We start from the raw sequence: 8,412 nt of genomic DNA, 5'->3' as shown, positions 1-8,412 counted from the left end.
GAAAACTGTCTCTTCCGTTGCCTATCTTTTTGGTCACCATATTTTAAAATCTATCTCAAATCTTTTCAAACTGACTGATACCTTACCCTACAGTCCCTGTGTAGCTATTGAGATGGATCTGAAAAAGAGGGGAGTCTCTTTGTGCTCCCCAAGCACACACCTATAAAATAGTAACGCTTGGCTCAGTTTTTTCATTAGCATGGTAGAATTGCTGCTATTGTGAAATATACTTTTTTTCCTCACTTTTTTCTCTGAGTGATAGGAATCAAGGGGACATTTTAATAGGAGCTAGCTTCCATGACATGCGCCAATGAATCTTTTTTCTCTAACTTTACATTAATGAACTTCTGTTAGACCTTGAATTATAAAGTTTTATAAAGCCTTCACTACTTTTAACTAAAAAAATAATGAATTAGAACTATGCCAAGCAATGTATTAAAAGGGTTGGGAGTGTGTATGAGAACCGGAAAGTGAGCAGAAAGAATTATAGAAGAATATTTTTAGAGGCAGAGGCAGACTACACTGGAAAGGACATTATTGCTGAGTCTCCTTTGAAGACTCTATAATGAACTCTTCTCCAGTCTCCCTAATATTATTTATCCCACTTCATCTGACATCTCCCCTGGGCTGTTAACTAGAATATCGAATTGCCTACTTTGCCTTCACGCGGATGTGTAATATGCATTTAACTCTCGATTCCACCACCTGTCCTCAAAACTGTTTTACTTCCAGTTGCTTAGGCCAAAAACCTAGCAGTCCTTCTTGATTCTTCTCTGTACTTAGCTCCCCAACACCTGCTCCATCAGCAAATCTTTCAAAATATATCCGAAATCCCCATTTCTAATGATAGTCCCCTGGCATTGTCTGGATACAACTTTAACAGTCTCCCAACTGGCCTCCCTGCTTCTACTTTTTACTACCCTCCTCTCCTACACAATCATTCTCCTCGTAGAAGCCAGTGATCCTGTTTAAAAACCTAAAACATATTAAAATCATCATCTTCCTGATTGTCACATGTTAATTTACTCCTTCTGTTTGTCACATTAATTTGCTTCTGCATTTATGGTGCTATCTTATAGCCAGTTATAAAATGCAAAAAGAAATTATGTAAAATTACATAAGTGTTTTACACATAATACATTATTTTAAAATACTATTTTTGGATTATCTTCATTAGATCTATGATCTAAATCGAATCGGTTAAGTTTAAAATGCATGTTCCTTGGGGCGCCTGGGTGGCTCAGTTGGTTAAGCAACTGCCTTCGGCTCAGGTCATGATTCTGGAGTCCCGGGATCGAGTCCCACATCGGGCTCCCTGCTCAGTGGGGGGTCTGCTTCTCCCTCTGACCCTTCCCCTCTCATGCTCTCTGTCTCCCATTCTCTCTGTCAGATAAATAAATAAAATCTTAAAAAAAAAAAAAAATGCATGTTCCTTCTGAAAAATCACTCCTAAAAGCAGAATATAAAGAATACCCCAATAGTCCAGAAAGGGAAAAATTATGTGAAATGTTTATTTTATGAAAAATAACACAACATGTTTTAAGAACACAGTTAATCCTAAATGTCTATTCCCATGATCTATTGTTGTCCCTTCCTTGCCACTTTCTTTGCTCCAGTGTGTCCTCTGGAACAGTAAGATTGTAAAAGCACATAAAGTTCCAAAAAGGGATAGAATGCAACAGCTTTTAAGATATTCAAGTACAACTACACTCAAAAATAGAACAGATGGTTTTTGAATGAGGTCATGATCAACCTGATGAGGTTACTTGAAAATAGCTCAGCATTAAGTAAAATTTAAATACAAAATATAGCAAACTCACTCACAACTATGTATAATTTTTTCTTGCTTATTTTTTAATAAGGTACAATTTGAAAATTTTGTGGTGTGGGATTTGGTGAGTCTCTACTCCCATCTTTTATAACGTAGTAAATTTTATTGACATCAATCTGATCATGCATCAATGTATATTACATATAAAAAGAAGTCTCCTTAACATATTAACAATTCTTAAGAATTAATGTGACACTAGAATACTTAAATGAATCAACAAAGTCAGAACAACCCACAGTAAATAACTTCATAACCTATTAGTGTCTTCAATTTATTTAGTTTACTGAAAAAGCACTAGACTTAGGATTGGAAACCTAGGATTTTGGTCTTGGATATAATACTGAAGCTGTATGACCTCGGGAAGATATTCAACCCATCTACAAAATGAGAGGCACTAAACCAGATGAACTATAAGATTCTGATATCCTTTGAACTTCATGACCAGTTTTGGTAGCTTATACTAAAATAAAGACAATCACTCTATTCTAGATACTATTACTTGACAGAAAGGACATGTATTTCTAGTTTAAAGAAAGGGCTCAAGAATCCACTTCAGGTTAAAACAAAACAAATCCTTTGATGTAACCATATGGTGCCCATAAATCAATTTATGCTCCTAAAACTTCCTTAAAAGCTAATAAGCTTTTATTGGTTAATTATAAAACTGAATGAGGTGAGAAAAGCACAGAACCTTGCTAATTCCACTAATGAATCAAATTTTAAAGAACATAAAAAGAGGTCAGTGGTTTGATTTATGCAAAAATACACATTTTATTAAACCAAGTTTTCCAATTTTATTTCCGTTTTAAGCCAAAACATTAGAAAAAAACCTCCTTAACAACAAAGAGAGAAATATTTTCAATTTCCCAATTCCCACTTACAAGACTATGTTTTCATATAAAGATAGGTAAGTGGTTTATTTCAGTACAAGACTGGATTGTATGGGATTTCCATATAATTTCACTAATTAATGCTGTTTTTTTATGATTTCTTCAGGGTTTTTTTTTTAAGATTTTATTTATTTTTTTTTGCGAGAGGGAGAGTACAAGCAGGGGGAGTGGCAGGCAGAGGGAGAAGCAGGCTCCTTGCTAAGCAAGGAGCCGCATGTGGGACTCAATCCCAGGACCCTGAGATCATGACCTGAGCCAAAGGCGGACGCTTAACCATCTGAGCCACCCAGGCGCCCCGATTTCTTCAGTTTTATTTTCATATGAATTTAGCGTAAACTTTGAAGCATAACATACCCCAGACTTAACTTACAGTTAAGTATTTACTAAATGTCTACTATGTACCAGGAACTCTAGATGCTAGATACAATGAGGGAAAAGCCCTGCACTTAAGGACTTTAGTAGGGCAAGTGAGACTAGAGATGAAAAGAGAATTACAACAATGTGTCACGGACAGGCAGAGGTAACATGAGTGAGCTATAGGAGTACACTGAGTAAGTACCTTACCTAATACTGGGCATCAAAAAAGGCTTCCTAAAGGAAGTGACATCTGAGCAGAAACGACCCAACTGTTCCCCATTGTTTACTAAGGACCCTTAGACCAGATAGTATAGTGTTTCAGTCTATTTTGACCAGGTCCTACTTTCCATTGTGCCATGGCAAGGGCCCCAACGGGAAGAATATACATTTGATTATCTTTAGAAGCAAAAGGTGACTTCGATGGAAGGAATTCCATTACTGGAGCCCAGAAATTTGTCATCTATCTATTTGGGGGTGAAGTGGGGTAGCGGTAAATGCCACTTTTTCCCATCTCCAAGGGAAGACTGCGGAATATAGGAAGTAGAATATTTGACTAGATGAACATAATCACTTGAGTTGTGTAAAGGCAGAAGAGATGAGAACAGCACTGTAAGCTACGCCAAGAAACTTAAAACTTCGTTAGTTCCGATATTTATTGAGGGGGGTTCACAGTATAAGCCAGGGCGGGGGCAAGACTGTAGTAAATAACCACAATGCCTTAAGGTAACTGCTATCTTGGAAGTATTTTCAGAGCACAACACTGAAAAAGGAACACCGCAGTGTGACTACGCCCGCTTGGGCCTCGAACCGGGCGTGGGCGTTCGCCCTACAGTGTGCCCGGGAGGAGGACATCCAGGGGCCATTGGCCTTGGCGGAGAGGGGCGAGGGCGGGGAGGCCGGGGGCCAAGCAAGCGGGGCCGGATCGTGGCCAGGCGGATCTCCCACCGTACTCCCAGCCGAGCCGCTGACCGAGGTTCGGAGGCGCGCCCCAACCCAGCCTTTCAGAGGAGCCAGAGGAAGGACCGGGCGGGGCCGCCTCTCCACGGTCCGCGGGACTTACCCAGACAACCGTTTCTCCTCGGTTTTGGAAGACGCCCCTCCGTCATTTACCAGTTTGGTCTGAATGCTAACTATTGTTGCCTCCAAGTTTACAGATTTTCTAAAAAAACAAAAAAATTTGAAGGAACGAAAAAGAAAAGTCCTCTTTCATTTTTCCCTAAGCAAAGACTAACATTTGGGTTGCAGCACCCCACCCGGGAAGTTGCGGGACGCAATTCTAATTCGGCGCCCTCTCCCACGTGGCCCCGCCTCTTCCGGGAAGTAACCGTCCCCTTTCCGCGACCGCAGTCTCTCGCTAGACTTTCCAGGCTTGCAGACGGTCGGCTGTACGCATGCTTGGAACTGTTGCCGGGGTACTCCGAGTTCTCTTCCCTTTCACTTAGGCAAATCACCCGGCCCCGCACGTCCCGTCGACGCCGAGCCCTGCGTGCCTACCAGCTTCCCCGCCGGCTGAGGGGCACTTCCGGCCCCTCCTCTTAGACTCTAGGGGCGCGAAAACTCCGAATCGCGCACGCGCGGGCTGAGCCCCGGCGGGAGGGGGGGCGGGGCGCAGGCGCGGAGTGTCCGGCGGTGGGCGCCGGGGCAGCCAGTCTCTTGCCTTCTCCCACCGCGGGCGCGCGGTTCCTGGTGGGCCAACGGCGGCCAGCCGAGGCCGAGACGCCCCAGGGTGTCCTTAGCGCCCAGCTGCACCGCGACAGCCGCGCCGATCGGGTTCCTTGGGGAGACTTGGACTTGTTCGAGGTAAGGTGAGGACGCGCGCTGTCGCTCTCCCTTGCTCCGGATCCATCCCCTGTCGCTGCCCCCTTAGCCGGCGCCCTCCAGCCCACCTGGTGGTGGCTCGGTCACCGGAGCTGCGGCGGTGTCCAGGGTGTCCCCGTGGGCCCGAGTGGGCCAGCCCGCCGGCGGGGATCTTCGGGCTGTCTCTGCGGGCGACACAGGTCTCCTGAACCGCGGGAAACTTGCCAGTCGCCGCTGGGCCCCTCCTCGGGCTCCGCCGGCGGGGTGACAAATCCGGCTCCGGCTGTGGGACCCGGCGCCCGGCCCCTACCGGCCCTCGGCTGAGGGGAGTAGCTTGAGGGGATGGGTGGGCTCGGACATCCGGCTCTTAGCGCGAATCTGAGACCTCACCGGCAACAACTTAGTCTGTTTATGAGATGTATGCAAATAGCACTTCGATTTGTTGTTAAACCCCAGCGTCATGACAACGCAGATTGTATTATCTAGAAAAATTAAATTGTAATGTTTGGAGGTTTTATGATGGCATTTCTATTCCCTCTTCTCTTGTGGAAATGAACTGAAGAGGAATCCCGATTGGGAATTGCGGAACACAAGACTCTAGGATAGAGAAACGGCTGTGGGACCAAGACTTCAGATAATATTGTGATAATTCCTGGAAAGAGCAACTATTTTGTGTGTAAACCCTAAAGGCAGAACTTACGCGAGCGCTTTTACTCTGTGTATATTTCATGAGTAGGAGATTAAAAGCGAGTGTTTTAAGACAAGCTATTCTGGAATGTATATTCAGAGAAAAAAAAAAGTCCAAACTCCCTAACTTTTAGATGACTGCTGTATAGTTTTTTCAAATATTCAGTAGCAAAAAAAAAAAAAAAAAAAAAAAATTCAATAACATATGCATTAGGTAGTAGTTACTTGGGTGTGTGGGTGGAAGGGAACATATTAGAACTTCTACTTAGATTTACTTTATCTCATTCTGGTACTGTGTGAAATACACAGAGTGATAATTTTATGTTGAAATATGTATTCAAAATTTCTTTTTCTGAATGGGTATGATTACAGAAAATTTGGAGATCACTAGAATATTGCTTATAAAGCATGTTTTTTGTAAGAGAACGAGTGTTGTGTGACCAGAGCTTTTTGGTATCACCTTTTAAGTTTTAGTTCTTACTCTGTAATTGGATTCTAAATGTGTGTGTGTGTATGTGTGTGTGTGTGTGTGTGTGTGTGGTGGGAGGAGGATATTTATAGCCCTATCTCTATCTATAATAAATGTAAAGCATTTAGTATTGAGCTTGGCAACAAAGGTAAGCACAAATGGTATACTAAAGTTGTTAAAGTGAGAATCAGTTTTTATTCCCCAAAGGTTTATTTTACTGAGTGTCTAGACGTAGAATTTTATATAAAACCTACCTAAATCTTGACTTACCTAAATTTTTAGAACTAAGTTAGAAAAATTAATCAAAGCTGTATTTGACTTACTTTCAGGAATCAATAAACAAGAAACTCAAAATTTTACCATAATGGTATGCATTATATTTAAGGCATAATTACATGTCACAGTTCTGTATATACACACACATTAGTAAGTCCAGGTGCCTGAGGGTCAAGTATAGTCACTTCTATTAATGTTAGCATTTTGATTCACTAGTTAATGAGATACGTCTTTTCTCATTTACTTTCCCTGGTGACCAAATTCAAAATAATTTCTGTAGCTTTCTTAGCATCACTCCCAAATCCACCCCTACTGCAGAGTATATTTTACTGCCTGTTGACCTCTCCTTCTCAATATCCTAGGAACACTTCAAACTCAATGTTTCCAAACAAAATAAATGTATTATTTACCCCTTTTCTTTCCAAACCTGCACTGTCTACTTATTATGGCATTTAGCATTGTGTAAAGATTGTTTCTAAAAATGAAACACAAAATGAAATTTTTTGAAGCCCAAAGTTTTAATTGGCTCAAATAGTAACATTAGAAGGACACATCACAGTACAATCCTTTTTGTAGTTTTATACATTAACAAAATATAGATAAGAAAACAAGTAAATTAATAGCCAGTTTCGCTGCCTGTAAACAAACTCAGTTGTTCATGCCTGGACGAACCTGGGCATTGAAGAGGTTTGACTTTGGGTTTTGACAAACCTGGGTTTAGATCTGAGCTCTGCTAAGTTATAGCTACACAAGTCTGGGCAAAATGTCTTCTTGAGTCTCAATATCCCCTTTTGTAAAATAAGGACAGTATTTATAAGGATGTTGAGGATTAAAAGAGTTAAAGTGTTTATCTCAAAAGCTAAGCATGTAGTAAGTAGATATTTAACAAATGTTAATTCTACTCCCCCATTTCACCCATACTTTTATTTTTTTATTTTTTTAAAGATTTTATTTATTTATTTGACAGAGAATGACAGCGAGAGAGGGAACACAAGCAGGGGGAATGGGAGAGGGAGAAGCAGGCTTCCCGCCGAGCAGGGAGCCCGATGCGGGGCTCAATATGGGGCTCCATCCCAGGACCCTGGGACCATGACCTGAGCCAAAAGCATCGAAGGCAGATGCTTAACAACTGAGCCATCCAGGCGCCCCTCACCCATACTTTTAAATCTCTTGGTTTCTTCTGTTCCTCTCATCCCTGATATTGCCACTTCTTTTCTTCAGTGCCTCCTCACCCTTTAGTGGCTGGTCTCTTTTGCCCCCATTCACACTGATCTAGAATTGTTTGATAGATGGACTTAAGAATTTTTTCACTTGGGCGCCTGGGTGGCTCAGTTGGTTAAGCGACTGCCTTCGGCTCAGGTCATGATCCTGGAGTCCCTGGATCGAGTCCCACATCGGGCTCCCTGCTAGGCAGGGAGCCTGCTTCTCCCTCTGACCTTCCCCCCTCTCATGTGCTCTCTGTCTCTCTCATTCTCTCTGTCTCAGATAAATAAATAAAATCTTTAAAAAAAAAAAAGAATTTTTTCACTTAACTATTTATAATATTTATTATGTATTGCATCTTATGATTTTATGAAAAATCCCAAGCAATGTGCTTAATTAGTTTACTACATTAAAAATGAGATTGTTTAATGCAGAATTGAGTACGTCGGTTGTGGTGGGAGGGGCAGAATTGGAGATGAGGTAAACAGTCCATAGCAGATTCAGATGTAGCAGCAATTTGCCTTTATTTTTGACCATTATTTCCTGTTGATAATTTCAGTTCTGTTACATCTGTTCTCACTGCTCTTAGTTCCTACTTGGATGTTAATGGGAAGTATGAATTATTAGATGGTTCACAATAAAATTTAATATTTAGGAACTTATAATCCTGTTGAAGTGTATTTGATCTCTCAAATTTCCTATTCACTTACTTGCTGTAATTAACTCTTGGTTATTGATTTTCCTTCTTGAACTTATTTTTTATTAACAGTTGTATATATGTTACTATCCTGCTCTGATTGGCTTCCTGTGAGGGAGAGATGTATCCCTTAATTCTGACTTTTTTATTGTAAATAAACAAATGAAGAGCTTTATGGATGTGTTGAAAATCCCAGAGGAGATTT

General features: G+C 41.4%; 1 protein-coding gene across 1 annotated transcript in view; it reads left to right on the top strand.

The window, feature by feature from the left end:
• Positions 1 to 4,689: 4,689 nt before the first annotated feature.
• The window catches only part of SMC6 (structural maintenance of chromosomes 6), a 76,810-nt gene continuing 73,087 nt past the window's right edge, over positions 4,690 to 8,412 (top strand). Inside the window, 1 exon segment of the mRNA XM_021697792.1 lies at positions 4,690 to 4,878. The gene's annotated coding sequence lies outside the window, so the exon portion shown is untranslated.

This window comes from Neomonachus schauinslandi, chromosome 10 (assembly GCF_002201575.2).
Source record: "Neomonachus schauinslandi chromosome 10, ASM220157v2, whole genome shotgun sequence".
Taxonomy (NCBI): Eukaryota; Metazoa; Chordata; class Mammalia; order Carnivora; family Phocidae; genus Neomonachus; species Neomonachus schauinslandi.
The sequence above is the reverse complement of the archived record's forward strand: the minus strand, read 5'-3'. Positions and strand labels throughout refer to the sequence as shown.